This window comes from Manis javanica, chromosome 14 (assembly GCF_040802235.1).
Source record: "Manis javanica isolate MJ-LG chromosome 14, MJ_LKY, whole genome shotgun sequence".
Taxonomy (NCBI): domain Eukaryota; kingdom Metazoa; phylum Chordata; class Mammalia; order Pholidota; family Manidae; genus Manis; species Manis javanica.
In genome coordinates this window covers 67,232,656-67,248,882 of record NC_133169.1, presented here as the reverse complement: position 1 = coordinate 67,248,882, position 16,227 = coordinate 67,232,656, and the positions used below count along the sequence as shown (strand labels likewise).

At 34.4% G+C, this 16,227-nt stretch overlaps 1 pseudogene; it reads right to left on the bottom strand.

The window, feature by feature from the left end:
* Positions 1 to 12,903: 12,903 nt before the first annotated feature.
* On the bottom strand, positions 12,904 to 13,843 carry LOC140846052 (olfactory receptor 6P1-like; annotated as a pseudogene).
* Between the last annotated feature and the right edge of the window lie 2,384 nt (positions 13,844 to 16,227).

Below are 16,227 nucleotides of genomic sequence, written 5' to 3'. Positions count from 1 at the left end.
ATCCCCACTTATATATTTTAATCTTTCTACAATTCTGCTCTTCTGAATGTACATGTAGATGGAAAACCTTTGTATACTGTGCAAAACATCTATTCAGAAATATCTAAATAATCAACTTGGAATGTATACTTTTACATTCTTTTTACTTGGATTCAGCTGTTTGCCTTACATTTCCTTGTACTTAATTACAGTGAGCAAGAATGATAACCAGTTCATTTACAAATATGATCAAAGACAGACAGTCAGGGTGGTATACGGATCTCAGGTAGTAAGCCACTGGTCTGCTCTGTGAGTTTTGCAGAATTAGGACAGTAAATTCACTAAGATCAAAGTCCTAAGAAAACAAAGAGACCAGAGGATCAGTCCTTTGAATTGGAGTCTCATCACCAAATTTATTTCACCTATTTAGGCTTAATTTAAGGGTACTGCATTTCTAAATAAGGCTAATTTATTTTTTGCATAATATATAACTCACACAATGACATGAAAATAGGTATCATGATGACTAATATTTTCTTTCCTGTCTTTTTTGCTCAATAGTTACTTTAAAAAATTTATTTACATACATGTTATTGAAGGTAAGATGCTGGGACCATTAGAATTCAATATATGTTGAGAATATGACATAAGCACTGAGAATGAACTAAACGCTGTGAATGAACAATGTCATAAAATATGCAACAAGATTATAAAAACAATCTTGGGCCACATTAAAATAATGTCAGTGTTACCATCTGAACTCTAGTTCTGGATCAATTCTCTATATAATGATTATAAGGTAGAGCAACAGAATAAGTCAAAATGAAGCCATCATTTATAGGCAGCCTGAAATATCAAAGAGGTAACAAGGATGAATACAAGCAAAAAAGTGAGTTTTTTCTAAAGCAAACTTAGTTCAATTTCTATAAAATAACCGAGATATTTCAATATGGGATATAGCTACTCTTCTTAGAATATTTAATTAATTTCATGAACATTCAAATTAATATCTAGCAAAACATAGGAAGTCAACTCTTATAGATAGAAAAATGGGAAATGGGAATAATTTGAGAGTATAATAGCATTATGTTTCTGTTATTGCTGCAATAAATCACGCTTTAATCAAGTTCTATCATTAACATATTCTGGAATCTTAAAACATTTCCCTTTCCAGGAGTTGCCATGTTCACAATTACCTCTAGAAAGCCTGATAATACAGCTTATCTCTGCCATTAAGTGACTGTTACTTACTACGTCAAGTCTAAATTTCTTCATTTTACTTTTTAGTATGGGGTGTTCTAAACCTTCCACATCCTTATTCATTTCTCAGAAATTCCAACATGAAAACTTTCTTGAAGTCTGACACATTTCAAATTCTTTAGAATATCTTACTTTCCATTACGCCTTCACTATATCATTCTCCCTTTCATATAAGACAGACAGACATGAGGTACACTGAGGGTATTTTTCCAAAACTAAACAATCATACACTTTTTATTGTCAATACTAAAATTAGCATTTATTAATGGTATGTCAAAATAGTAATTTTCTATGAAATGTATCATCACCATGTTTTCCTGTAAATAAGTGTCTTTGGTACAATGTCTATGGTACTTTATCCCTGAAATTGTTTCAAGCTTGTTAATTTAGGAATATGAGTATTACCTCAAATGTCAATATAGTAAATTTAATTAACACTCAATGTTATAATAAATTCTCAGAGGACTTAGAGTGAATAACTTGCAACTTGGCAGGCTTCTGATTTGTTCTGGCTATTTTCTTCAAGACTATACTTTTACTTGACAAAAGGATAAACTCACTTGATAACCTTGCCCATCAATTTTGGTTAAGCTACTACATGAATGAAGAAATCCACTGTTGGCTGAAAAGAAATTCAATTCCAAAGACATATATTTTCCTCTTTTCTTCTGGATAATATGTCCAAAGTAATGTATTAGATCACCTCTTTGTTCCTTCAGCAGCTTTTAAAGGTTTGCCAGCTCCCTCCCTTACCAGAGTAGGCACGGGCCTCACCCTGGAAAGCAGATTATGTCACATGAAAACAAGTGCTCCAGAGATTTACTCCCAAGAAATTCAAAAAATCAGCAATTATGATTAATTGTCTTGTTTGGAGCATTTATGAATCATGATCCCAAAGGATCACTTTTTCTTGTGAATAACTTTATTGGTATTTTCTGAATTACAAAACATATTCATAACTGAATTTCAAACAGTTACTAGGATGCTTATATTTTATTAGCATTTTGATAAGCATGCTTCGTTCCATTCTTCCCTCCCTCTATCCCTCCCACAATTATTTATTTCATTACTGCTATGTTATGCAGGGAAAAGTCTGAGGAATGGTATTCTAAGCAGAGAGAAAAGCAAGCTCGAAATCTTGGATTTTTTGTGATGTCTGGGCACTGCAATTAGGATCCTGTAACTTAAATACTGTGAGTGATAGGACAAGGGAAAAGTGCAAGGTGATTATTCATTGGTAGCCAAAACCCAAATAATCATGTCAAAGTGTTCACTCTCTGTAATTTATTTCCAGACTTGGAGGTTTTGTTAAATATTAGTAGGAATTTGCCATCTTATTGAAAGAAGTTTTGGGAAAACCCCTGTAAGTACTCGACTGGTGTGAGGGATCAAAGTGCTAGATTATTGCATTTAGCATCCTTCCACCACTCAAAAGCTCACCATTCTTCTTAAGGTAGTCAGCTTTTTAAGGAAATTGGAATATATTATACTATTTTTAATTTTCTATTTTCTATTCATTGTAAGGAACGGTAAACTATGAGAAAAATATTCACATTTGGAAATTGAGGTCCTATAATTAAAATAGGGAAATATCTGTTATATACTAATTCTGTATTATAAATTGATATTGAATACTACATAGTACAGCCTTATATGTATTAGTGTGATCAAATGTAATTTATTCCTATCAAGTATATTTATGCATATTAATTGTGTTTCTATTATTACTTAATGGTTTTTATGAGAAGAAAAGCAGCAAAGGTAACTAAATTTGAAAATTCTTAAGAAGTAAAAGGTTCAGATTTGTTGTGGGCAAACAGTGGGCATTGTAAGTGAACTTTAGCGTAAGTACTGTAGCTACATGAATCCAAAAGATGTAGAGCAGTCAAGACAAAAAAAAAAAAGGCAAAGTAATCCATATTGAAGGGAAGGAGAAGAACATCCTCTGTTTGAGGACATAGATGATGTTGATTTGAGATCTTTCGTCTTGACGTAGGCATTGACAGCTCTGTATTTCCCACTGAAGACTGCCTTCACTGTGCCCTGTAAGTTTTGAGATGCTCTGTTTTCATTTATTCACCCCTAAATATCTCATAATTTCCCTTGTGTTTCTTTTTTTTTTTTAACAACATGGTTTTTTAGAATGTGTTGTTAAATTTCCATGTATTTGTGTATTTTCTATTTTCCTTCTGTTTTTAATTTCCATCTTCATTCCTTTGTCGCTGGAGAAAGTATTAATGTAGTACCAGAAAATTTTCAATATATCGAGGCTTGTTTTGTGTTTACCACATAGTTTTCCTAGGGAATATTCCATGTGAACTAGAGAAGAATATGAATTATATCACTGTTGCTAGACTGCACTATATATGTTTATAAGGTATCTGTTTTATTGTGTTATACAAGCCCTCTAATTTTTTTATGGTTAGATGTTCTATATATTATTGAAAATGAAATATTGAATTTACCAAATATACTATAAAACTATTTCTCAATTCTGGCAAAAGTTGCATTATACGTTTTGGGGTTCTGTCGTGTAGTGCAAATATTTATATAATTGCTACATCTTCATGAATTAATACTCTATCAAAACATAGATATGTTTTGCACTTTTTAAACGTTTTTGTCTTATAAGCTTATTTTTTCCAAGGTTAGTTTAGTAAACCTAACTCCATGTTGGTTACCATTTGCATTAAATATATTTTTCTGTCCTTTCATTTTCAGTCAATTGTATCTAAAACAAGTATCCAATGGACGACCCATAACAGGATCACATTGTTTCACTTATTCTACTTATTTTGACATTTGATTAGTTTACTACTTACACTTTTAGTGATTATTGATAAAGGACTTAGGCCTGACAATTGCTATTCTTTTTGTATGTCTTTTTTACTTTTTATATCCTCCAACACTGATTCCATTTCTATTTGCCTTTGTAATGAATTGTTTTATTTTCCTTTGCTATATCCTTTTTTGTATATTTTAATACATATTTACTGTTACATTGAAGTTTATTTTTCCCATTATAAATTTACAGCAATCAAATTTGAACTTATGAGAACTTAATTTCAATAACATAAAGCTGTTTATATGCTCTGTTTCTGTGTTATTGTTGTTGCAAATTACATCTTTTTAAGTTGTAAGGCCATTGACATTAATTTAGCATTTGTTTTTGAAATTATATAGAAAATTACAATGCAATTACTCTCTAAAGAAACAATAATTCTGAATTTACATTTTTCCCAAATATTTAACACTATCAAATCTTAAATTTATTCACAGGGCATTGATTTATTCTCTAGTTTCCTTTCATTTCAGTTGGAATTATTCACTTTAGCATTTCTTATAGGGCAAGCCAACAAGTGACATCTCTCATGTTTTATTTTTCTGTGAATGGCTTATTTTCTCCTCATGTTTAAAGAACAGTGTTACTGGATATAAAATTCTAGTTTGACAGGATTTTTTTTCCTTCAGCATTTTGAAAATATCATCCACCTTCCATCCAGTCTGTCTTGCTTTCTGATGAGCAACTGACTGCAGTCCACAGAGGGTCCCCGGTCTGTGAGGATCCGTGTGGTACTGGCTGCTTCTAGAATCAGCCTTTGTCCTGGGGTCTCTGTTTTAGCCTCCAACCCCTTTCTTGTAATCTCAGTTGTCAATCTCTTTAAGTTTTTCCTATTCAAAATTATTTAAGCTTCATGAGTAAATTTGTGTCTTTCATCAAATATAGGGAATTTTGTGCAATATTCATTAAAACATTGTCACATTCTCTTTTCTTCTTAGAACCTTGCACTCTATGTACTGCCGCCTTGATGGCAGAGTATCCTTAGGCTCTAGTCATTTTTCTTCATTTATTTTTCTTTCTTGTCATGAGATTCAGTAATTTCAATGGTTGTATATTCAAGTTTGTTTGCTCTTTTATTTCTCTGCTCATATCTATTGTTAAACTTTCCTACTAAAGTTTTCACTGATTGTGTTTTTCAGCTATAGAATTTTGTTTGGTTCATTTCCATACTTTAAATAATTTCATTAATAATATTTTGTTAACACATCATTTTTCCTGTTTTTCTTTATTTTTGGTCTAGAGCTTCTTTTAGCAAGTTGAGCATATTTTTGCCTCTGTTGTAAATCTCTCTTCAGTCGTTTTAAATACTGAGCTTCATCAGCAATGATATTTGTTACTTATTTTATTCCTTTGGACATAATTTCCTATTATTTTTGTATAGTTCCTAGGTTTGTGTGTGTGTATGTCTGTGTTTATATGACTATTGGGCATTTTCTTGTTATGATGTGGTAACTCTGGAAGTCATATTCTCCCAACTTCCCTCAAAAATGGCTTATTTAAAAAAAATTGTTGAAGTCTCTAATAGTTCATTTTTTTAGGAACCATTCCAATCTATTTTTAAAGAATTTTCCCTGTGTGAAGTCACTGAAGTCTGCCCTGTAATATACTTTCTTTTTTGTATATACTGCCCTGTAATATACTTTAGCACATATTTTAACAGACATTCTGTTAAATTCCAGGAAGAAGAGAAAAAGAGAAGAAAAGCAAAACACACAGCTGCACACTGCTGGTCTATGCACACTGGCTTTCTATTGGACACATCCTCCACTCCGGGCCAGCATTGCACTGCTCACTGGTACCAGCCTATGTTAAAAGCTTTACATCTTCTCCAATCTTTTCTCCACACATGTTGCCATGACCATTCATATGGATTTCTATAGTGCCCTGTATGCATGACTATTTGTGAATGTCCAAGATTTCCAATGAATTTCCAGAGCTTTCTTGCCTGAGCCTTCAGTAGTTAATTCTGTTTTACCAGTAATATTTTCCTGGTTTTCTATGGTCTGTCAGTGTTCATTGCAATATTTTTGAGTAACATTTACCAGTCTTCCAGTCTGCATTCCATGTTAGACAAAACAGGTAAGCCCCTTATGGTACACTTTCAGATAGTTCCCATGCTGGTTTGAGTACACACACACACACAGATAATATGTGAGTTGGAGCTGCTCTGTTCCTTCCCGAACCAGTGATTAGGGTACCTATTGGGAATGTGGTCTGTTACCACTTTGGACTGTTGGTGATTTAATAATTCACCACTGTACCATGGAGGAGGCTGGGATAAGGGAATTTTAAAATAACATACATAATCCTACTCTGTGTAAGTTGCCTTTCTTTTAGTTTCAGCATTTCTTAGGTTACTGGGAAATGCTGGACATTTTTCTGGAGTTATGATCACATTTGATCTGAGAGTTTCTGCTCAATTTTCAGTATTTCTTAAAGGAAAAAAGCTCTTGGAGATGCTTAATCTGCCACCTTGCTGACATCACACTTTAGGTTTTTTGTAGCTTTAAATATGTGATTGTAAGATTTTAGTTTTTAACTTCTAATGTTTTCTCTCTTTAGAATTGAATTTTATACTTTATAAACTCCATAAATTTTTGTATATTTTTGTTTCTTCAACAGTTAATATAATCAATAATGATGGCTTATTTTTAAAAGTTACACCAGTGTTTCATTTTTAGATATTACAACACATACTTTGTCTTTGTTTAATTAATGGCTGGTTTGATTGTTTTGTCAGTGTTACTGAACATAGTGTCATATAATTTTAATTTTTGTTTTTCTGCTTAACTTGTATGTTACCCCTGTGAAAGTTTTTAAGAGGGGTGCCCCTTGTTTTATAACCAATAAAAAGTTACAGGTGATAAAGTTAATTTTTAAATACACTTATTAAGATATTCTGAAGTGATCACCAATTAAAAATAAATTAATGTTAAACTACTTATGCTATGAAACAATCTGAAAAAATAAGAAAAAATAGAAAAATATATAGTTTAAGTATTGTGACACTGAAATCTCAGTCATAAGTATGGTTAGAAGAAAAAAATTAAAGACTTGAAATAAGGAATCCTCTATATTTAACCAGTTTACATTCATAAACATTATTTTTTCAGTGTTTTTTTTCAATACGTATAAGCCAAAACAAACATTCAGTAAGTGCAAATGACAACCTGTGGTGCATTTTCTGTGGTATAATTGAATCAAATCAGAGATCATAAGAGAAATGTATGTCGAAAAATTTTCAAATATTTTGAAAAATTTAAAAATGAATAAAGATGAAGAAATGACAGACACTTAATAAATATTTTGTGCTTTTTGTCAAATGTATTATCAAAAGAGAAATACAGTTTTAAATGCTGACACAGGGAAATGAAATTTATAAGATGAATCTTCTACTTTAGGAACTAGAGAAATATGGACAGATCAAGGCAAAGTAGGGTAATATAAAGAAATAATTATAAGAACAGAAATCAATGAAATACAAAGGAGAAACATAGAGAATGTCAATGAAATAAAAAATTGGTACTAAAAATATTAAAATCAAAATATGGAAGTCTCTTTCCTAGCTAATCAAGAAAAAAAAACCACTTTCAGTATCAGGAATTAAGGAAGATATATCAGGCAGTAAAAAGATAAAAATATTACAGTATGCTCTGCCAATAATTGCAACAACATAAGTGACATTTACAAGTATCTTAACAGACACAAATCATGACAATTTCCTCTATAAGAAATATCAAACCTGATCAGTCATATTTTGGAAATACACTGAATAATAAAATATCCTTCCAAATCATTTTATTGAGCAGACTGTCATGTGAATTTATCAAAAATAAATAATATAGAACCCTTCTTTAATAACTTTTGTGAAGAAATAATACTCTCATGGACACTCTTTGGAGCATATCAAATACTCCAAAGTATTCAAAGATAATACAACATGACCAGATTTAATATATTCAAGAAATGTGAAGCTGGTTTAACATTTGAAAACAGACAATGCTACTTTCCATACGAAAATAAGTGTTAAAAATGATAAGAATGTCTCAATAGAAAGAAGCATTATAGGATATGAAAATTTCAGCAATGTTTTGATTTTCAATAACAACAGTCACAGCAAAAACACTGTCAGCAAACTATAACAGAAAGAGGTTTTGATATTCCTTTAAAGAGCTTCTGTTAAAAAAAAAAAAACCCTGTACCTAACATCTTAGCTAATAGTGGAAAACTGAAATCCTTCTTTCAAGAATAGGCACAAGGTACGTCCAAACTCAGTATTTCCACTAGAGACCCTCACAATAAGGCAAGATGAATGATGAAGGCACAGGTAAAAGTCAGCATATTGAGTTGAGAGAATGAAGAAAACTTTATTTGTAAATTATTGTGTATATGTGAAATCACACAGACTATGTTTTAAAAATTTACTAGAAGCAGCAAATTAATTTATACAAATCACAGATTACAAGGTCATTATACAAAATCAAAAGTATTTTTACATTCAAACAACAAAAAGTAGAAACTGATATTTGGAAAATAGTTTTAATAACAATAAAATATTAAATGTAAAGGATAATTTTTAAAAAGCATGAGGAATACCTTACAAAATATTGCTAAAATAAATTAAAGAAGGTCAGATAAATGGTAAAATATGCCATGTTCATATTCAGAAGACTCAAAACTCCAGAACATTTTTTTTGTGTGTGTGTTAAATTGATAAGCTTCTTGTGAAATATTTATGGAAATCTATTCGTTTAAATAGGGCACAACAATTTTTTAAAAGTAAATCAGACTTGGAGAAAAATGGTGGAATTGAGGTCAACTCAATCGCCTGTTATACCTGTACACCAAGGAAGAAACTATATTGACTATAACCCTGAAAATGACCTGCAGACATCATAATAAACCATCTGTAAATGGCAAGGAAGGGAAGACCGCACTGAGAAGGGTAAGGGGGCGTAGCCATTATCATTTGCGACCCAAGCCATCCCCTTATAAAAGTCGACAATCAGGAGGGTGAGAAATGGAATAAAGAGGCTTAACCAATCAGGAATGTGACATACATGGCCCTGGAGATAAGCTCCAGGAAGAAGGTTACACATTGAATTGGGGCTTGATGATCAGCAGGACCAGATGTCAGGGAGAGCGGGAGCTCTGGGAGGGAGAGCAAGGCTCCTCTCACTTGTGGAGGACCAGTGTGCTCTGTCAGTCGTGCTGGGACCCAAAACAGAGGCGGCAACCTGAAAGATGTGCTAGATGTTGGAAGTGTGTTACAGTGGCAGGGTCTGAGGGAGCAATCTCTAGAGAGAGGAACACATTCCCAGCTGCCCTCAGACCAACGGACAGATGTTTTCAGAAACCAGTTCTGATATTCTACACCTGCCCCTCTGGTTCATCTCCAGCTTTCCCCTGGAGACCTGCCGCACCTACAACTCTAGGCCCAGCAGAGGTCTGTCATTAATAACAGGCATTCCCACAATAAATCCCTCACTTCAGACAAAGAACAAGAAGAGGCTAGTTGTGGATCCACCATTACTGGCAGAGAAGTTGAAAGGCAAGCCCCATCCACAGACCTCCAATGGCAGACTCTCCTGGCCACCAATCAACCACAGCAGAAAACTTGTCTCTGTCTAGCAGAGCATTTGAGTTTCTGGGCACCACAGGCCACCTACTATACACAGACACTATGTCCAACACCAGGCAGCATTGCTGATCTATCTGACACAAAGGAAGAAAAAAAACCTAGACAAAATTAGGCCATAGTGGAATATGTCTCAAACAAAAGACAAGATAGACACATGTAAGTGCAACAAAGATAAACAATCTTCTTGATAAAGAATTAAAATTAGCAGCCATAGGGATATGAAGCTGAATAGGGACAAGAATTGAGGATCCCAATGAAAATTTCAATGAGATAGAAAATATGAAAAAGACCCATTCAGAGATAAAAAATGCAATAACTGTAATGAAAAATACACTAGAGGGAATGAATAGCAGACAGCAGCAGCTGAGGAAAGCATCAGTGAGGTAGAAATTGGCAAGTGCAGAGTAACCAAGCTAAGGAACAGTGGAAATAACAATATTTAAAAATGAGAAGATGCTAAGAAAGCTCTGCAACAATTTCAAATGAAACTATATTTTCCCCAGGAGGATATTAAATATCCTTCTCCCAGAAGGAGAAGAGAGAGACAAAGGGATAGAAAATCTATTGGAATAAATAATAGCTGAAAACTTCCACAGTCCGGGGAATAAAATAGGCATCCTGGTCCTAGAATGCAGAGAGCCCTTAATACAATGAACATCAGGAAGACAACACAAAGAAGAACAGTACCTGAAATGGCAAAGATTGAAGATAAAGAGAGAATCTTAAAAGCCTCAGGAGAAAGGAAGACAGTTACTCACAAGGGGAACTTCATAAAGCTATCAGATTTATTAGCAGAAAGTTTACAAACCAGAAGGGTGTGGTATGAACTATTCAAACTACTGAAAGGAAAAAATCTACAACCAAGTATGCTCTACCCAGCAAGGCTGTCATTTAGAACTGAAGGAGAGATTAAAAGTTTCCCAGATAAACAGAGGTTAAAAGAATTCATTACTATTAAAACAGCCTTACAGGATATGTTAAAGGAACTTTAGATGGAAATATTTTGTCAAAATATTTTTCATCGATGAAAACAAACTTACAGTAAAAGTAGTATACCAATTACTTACAAAACAAGTATGAAGTTCAAAACACAAAAGTAGGAAAAGCAACTATAATGAAATAAAAAAAAATGCAGGATATAACATATACATAAACTGTGGAGGAGGAATAAGAATAAAAAAGTACTATGTTTGGAGTATGTTTGAAATCAAGCGACTACCAACTTATTATAGACTGTTATATATTTAATAAACTGTCTATGAATCATATGGTAACCACAAACCTAAAGCCTATAATAGATAAACAAAAAATGAGAAGAAAGGAATCCAAGCAAAACACAAAAAATCATCAAATCACAAGGGAAGCATGTAACAGAGGAAGAATGCAAATATAACACAAAGAAGAGAGGCAGAGACAGGAATTACAAAAACAACCAAAAATAATTAACAAAGTGCCATAAATACATACCTATCAGTAATTATGTTAAATGTGAATGGACTAAATGCACCAATCAAAAAAGATAAAGAAACAAGACCCATTTATATGCTAGTAAAAGATATTAATATCAACATAAAGACATACATAGACTGAAAGTGAAGGGATGAAGAAAGATATCCCATACAAATAGAGGAGAGAAAAAAAGGAGTAGCATTACTTATATCATGAAAAATGGGTTTCAAAACAACAAAATGAACAGGACGTAAAAAGAGACATAAAATTATAAACAGATCAGTCCAAGAAGAATATATGACAAATATAAGTATCTCTGCACCCCAATAAAGGATCAGCTAAATATCAAAACAAATACTAACAGACCTATAGTGAAAAATAAACAACAAAACAAAAATAACAGAGGATTGTAACACCCCATTTATATCAATGGAAAGAACTTTCAGAAAGAAACTAAATGAACAGTGACACTGAATGCCACATTACTATCGATGGGTTTAATAGACATATAAAGAATATTCCATCCCAAAGCAGCAGAGTTCACACTCCTCTCAAGTTCATATGGAACATCCTCAAAAACAGATCACATATTAGGACACAAAAAAGCACAATAAACTCAAGATTAAAACTGTATTAAGCATCTTTTCATTACAATGCTATGAAAGATTAAACTAATTTCATGAAGAAAACCAAAACTAATTACATGAAATATATATATATGAAGACTAAACAACATGCTTCAAAATAATCAATGAACAAATCAAAGAGAAAATAAAGCAATACCTGGAGACAAATGAAAACAGAAAAAAAATAGTTTAGTATGGGATATGCAGCAAAAATGGTTCTAAGATGGAAAAACAGTAATATAGGCCTAACTCTAAAAACCAGAATAATCCCAAATAAATAATATGACCTCAAAACTAAAGGAACTGAAAAAAAAAAAAAACGAACAAAGTTAGTAGAGGGAGGGACATAATAAATATCATGCCATAAATAAATAAAATGGAAAATAAGAAAACAATAGAAAAATAATCAGTGAAATGAAGAGCTGGTTCTTTGCAAAGATAGGCAAAGTAGACAAACACCTAGCCATACTTTTCAAAAACAACATAAGATAAAAATAAACAAAATCAAAAACATAAAATCTTATTTATCATTTTCCTTATTATTCCTACTATTGAGAAAAATGTTAAATATCTGTGTTTTCTAAAAAAGTCCCAGTTCTGTCAATATTCATAATTAAATTAACATCCATAATTAAGAGCAATACCTGGCTCATATGTGTTCAGTAAACGTTTATTGAGTGAATTATTTTGAGGCACAGAGAGATACTATTGTAAGAGCCCTTGTACCACATGGCCTAAAACTGTTCCATTTAACAGTCTCAATTTTTGGCCTAGGGCAACTATTGAGTTGTAAATTATGAAAACATTTAATTGAAATACTATATGGGATTGAACCAGCCCATTTTCTGATTGGGAATACCTTGTGGGCAATAAATAATCTTATGCTATCATTTTATCACTATGTGTTGTATGAAAAGATCCTTAAAAACAAAATTATACATTGTAAAATATCTATTTTAGTATAATTCAATGCAAATATGTAAAGTTCTGAGGGACATCCATATCAGGTGGTATCAATTACATAATATAATTTTCAATACTTACTATTTCCAAATGTGGTATGAGAATCCATTCTAAATTGCTTCACAGAGTTAGTTCCTAAAGTCTTATGTTATGTTTCTGACCAAGAAGAACCTCTTTTGTCCTACAACTTAGATGAAAGCTATCTTCACATCTTTGGTTGTCAGGGTGTATATGAGAGGATTTACCAATGGCATGACCATGCAGTAGAACACGGAGACCACTTTACCAATGGTAAAGTTGTACTTGGCTGGAGGCAGACATTGGCAAAGATGATGGTGCCATAGTAGATGGTGATCACAGTGAGGTTGGAGGCACAAGTGAAGAAAGCTTTCTTCGAGCCTCCAAGGAAGACAGTCTGGTTATTTTTACCACAATGTGTTCATAGGAGGACATGGTGAGAAGAAAAGAACTGAGAATCACAACAGACCTACATGTGTAGCCGAAGGCCTCCCCCTAGAATGTGTCTGAGCAAAAGAGTTTAAAAATGGGATCTGAGTCACAAAAGAAATGGTTGATCTTCTGTGGACCTCAAAAGTTTAAATGGAAAATGAGTATGGTAGACACAAGAGAGATGATGAAGCCCCCAATCCAAGATCCAGTGGAGAACTGCAGGCACACTGGGATCCTCATGAGCAGTGAGTATCTTAGAGGGTTGCAGATGCCCAGGTACCGGTCACAGGCCATCACTACCAGGAGGATGCACTCAGTAGCTCCCATGGAGAAAAAGAAATAGTACTGGGTTATGCAGCCAGACACACAGATAGTAACACCCTGTAACAGGCAGGTGGCCAGCAGTTTGGGTACTGTGACTGTGGTGTACCAGATCTACAGGAAGGACAAATTTCCTAAGAAAATGGACATGGGCATCTGGAGTGTGGGCTCCATCACAACAGTGAATATGATGAGGGTGTTTGCCACGAGGGACAGCAGATACACAGTGAGGAACATCACAAACAATGTGAGTTGCAGGTAGAGAACACCAGGAGACCCAAGAAAAATCAACTTGGTCACTGTCACCTCCATAGCTCATCCTCTCTGATCTGGAACCAACAAAGCCCAGATGATGGATGAGCAAGAATGGGATATTTTAATATTCATTCACTTCATGATAATAAAGGACCTCTAAACATATTAAAATTAATAGCTTCCAAAAGCATAATTGGTGTCTTTATAAACATTTTTACATGGAATAGGTTATTTAATTAAAAAATTAATTTTGAAGGTTAATAGTAAATACTTGACCAAGATGAATATTTTACCAATGAAGATACTAAGGAAAGACATTATTTTCCCTCAGTTACATCATTTTATATGGTGGGGCACATTGTACTCAGGTGGGGCATTTTAGAATACTACAGTGCAAATTAATTCATAAAATTAGTGGCTGTTGCAAGAACATGACATTGTTCCATCAGCAAGTATGTCTCATTCCAGACATTTAAAATGGTGAAGAAATCAGCACCATGAATATCAAAGGCCAGTGACCATGGCTGGATCTCTGATGGAGTTCCTGGGCCACACCTATTGCCTTAGGAACCCAAGGCATTGCTGCAGTATGGACATTATGGCCCCTATCCCAGGTCATCTCTCAGGGCGGGGTGCAAGACAGGAACTGGAGGGAATGCCATCACCAATAAACAATGCAGAAAGTAAGATTCAACATCTAAACAAAAATGATTTTTTCATAAATATTTTTCTAAATTCTATTCTTGGCTTGTTTTGTTTCAGAATCAGTTCAACCACCAATTTTTCTACACTGGTTGGGAACAGTCAATCAAATAACTTTAAAGTCAAAATTCTATTGTATCTTCAAAAGACATACATTTTTTTTTCTATAGCTTGGCTATTATGAAGGAACATTTAATATGAGATATATCCATTTATGAATTTTTAAATATATGATACAGATTTTATAACTATACTTAAGTGTTCTTTCTAAAATAAAAAAAATACAGAAATCCTTTTTGTAGGGAAACAGTTTTCCAATGAATGTAATGTACACATGTTCTTTAGCTCCAAATAATCCACATGATGCAGGGAGCCAAGATGGTGGCATGAGTAGGACAGTGGGAATCCCCTCCCAAAACATATATATATTTTTGAAAATACAACAAATACAACTATCCCTAAGAGACAGACCAGAAGACACAGGACAACAGCCAGACTACATCCACACCTGCAAGAACCCAGCACCTGGTGAAAGGGGTAAGATACAATCCTCAGCAGGGTGGGACCTGAGCGCCCTTCACCCCCAGCTCCCAGTGGGAGGAGAGGAGTCGGAGCAGGGAGGGAGAGGGAGCCCAGGACTGCTGAACAACCAGCCCCAGCCATCCGCACCAAAGCCCAGACGTACAGTGCATGCGTGGGGTACTGGAAACTAGGGAAGCAGGACAGTAAGAACTGTGAGCAGGTCCTACAGCCGGCGCACCTGGGACAAAGAAAAGCGAGTGATTTTTGAAAGTCTTAAAGGGACAGGGACCCCACAGCTGGACGGAAGCATCCCGGGTCACAGTACAACAGCTGGAAATTCCAGGGAACTCCAGGCACACTAACCCCCTGGGCAACAGCTCTGAGACCCCTCACAGAGGTAAACAGCCAAACAGCCCCCCTTCCATTACCCCTCTGGGGCCCCGCCATAGCAGTGCAACTGCCTGAGTCTGGCTACACCCACAGCAAGGGAGCTTCCTCCACACTGGCCGGGCAAGATACAGAGACCCAGTCTACATGCAGTTGCCCAACACAAGCCACTAGGGTTGCAGTTGCCCCAGTAAAGAAAGGCCAGTAGCAAGTGGAAAGAGTCTTACCTCTCCCAGCTGACAGACAAGTCAATAGCATACCACTGCTCCTATCAACATGAAAATGCAAAAAAATTTGATCCAGACAAGACTAACCCAGACAGCTTTGAGATCTTCTACATCTTCCCCTGAGAAGGAACCTGGAGAGATAGATTTAACCAATCTTCCTGAAAAAGAATTCAAAACAAAAGTCATAACTATGCTGATGGACTTGCAGAGAAATATGCAAGAACTAAGGAGGGAGAATACAGAAATAAAACAATCTCTGGAAGGAATTCAAAGCAGAATGGATGAGATGCAAGAGACCACTAATGGACTAGAAAACAGAGAACAGGAATGCAGAGAAGCTGATGCAGAGAGAGAGATAAAAGGATCTCCAGGAATGAAAGAATATTAAGAGAACTGTATGACCAATCAAAATGGAACAAAATCTGCATTATAGGGGTACCAGAAGAAAAAGAGAGAGAAAAAAGGGATAGAAAGTCTCTTTGAAGAAATAATTGCTGAAAACTTCCCCAAACTAGGGGAGGAAATGGCCTGTCAGACCAAATAATCCACATGATAAGTGTACAGTAGAAAAAATTATTTGTTTCTATAGTAAGAACTTTGTGG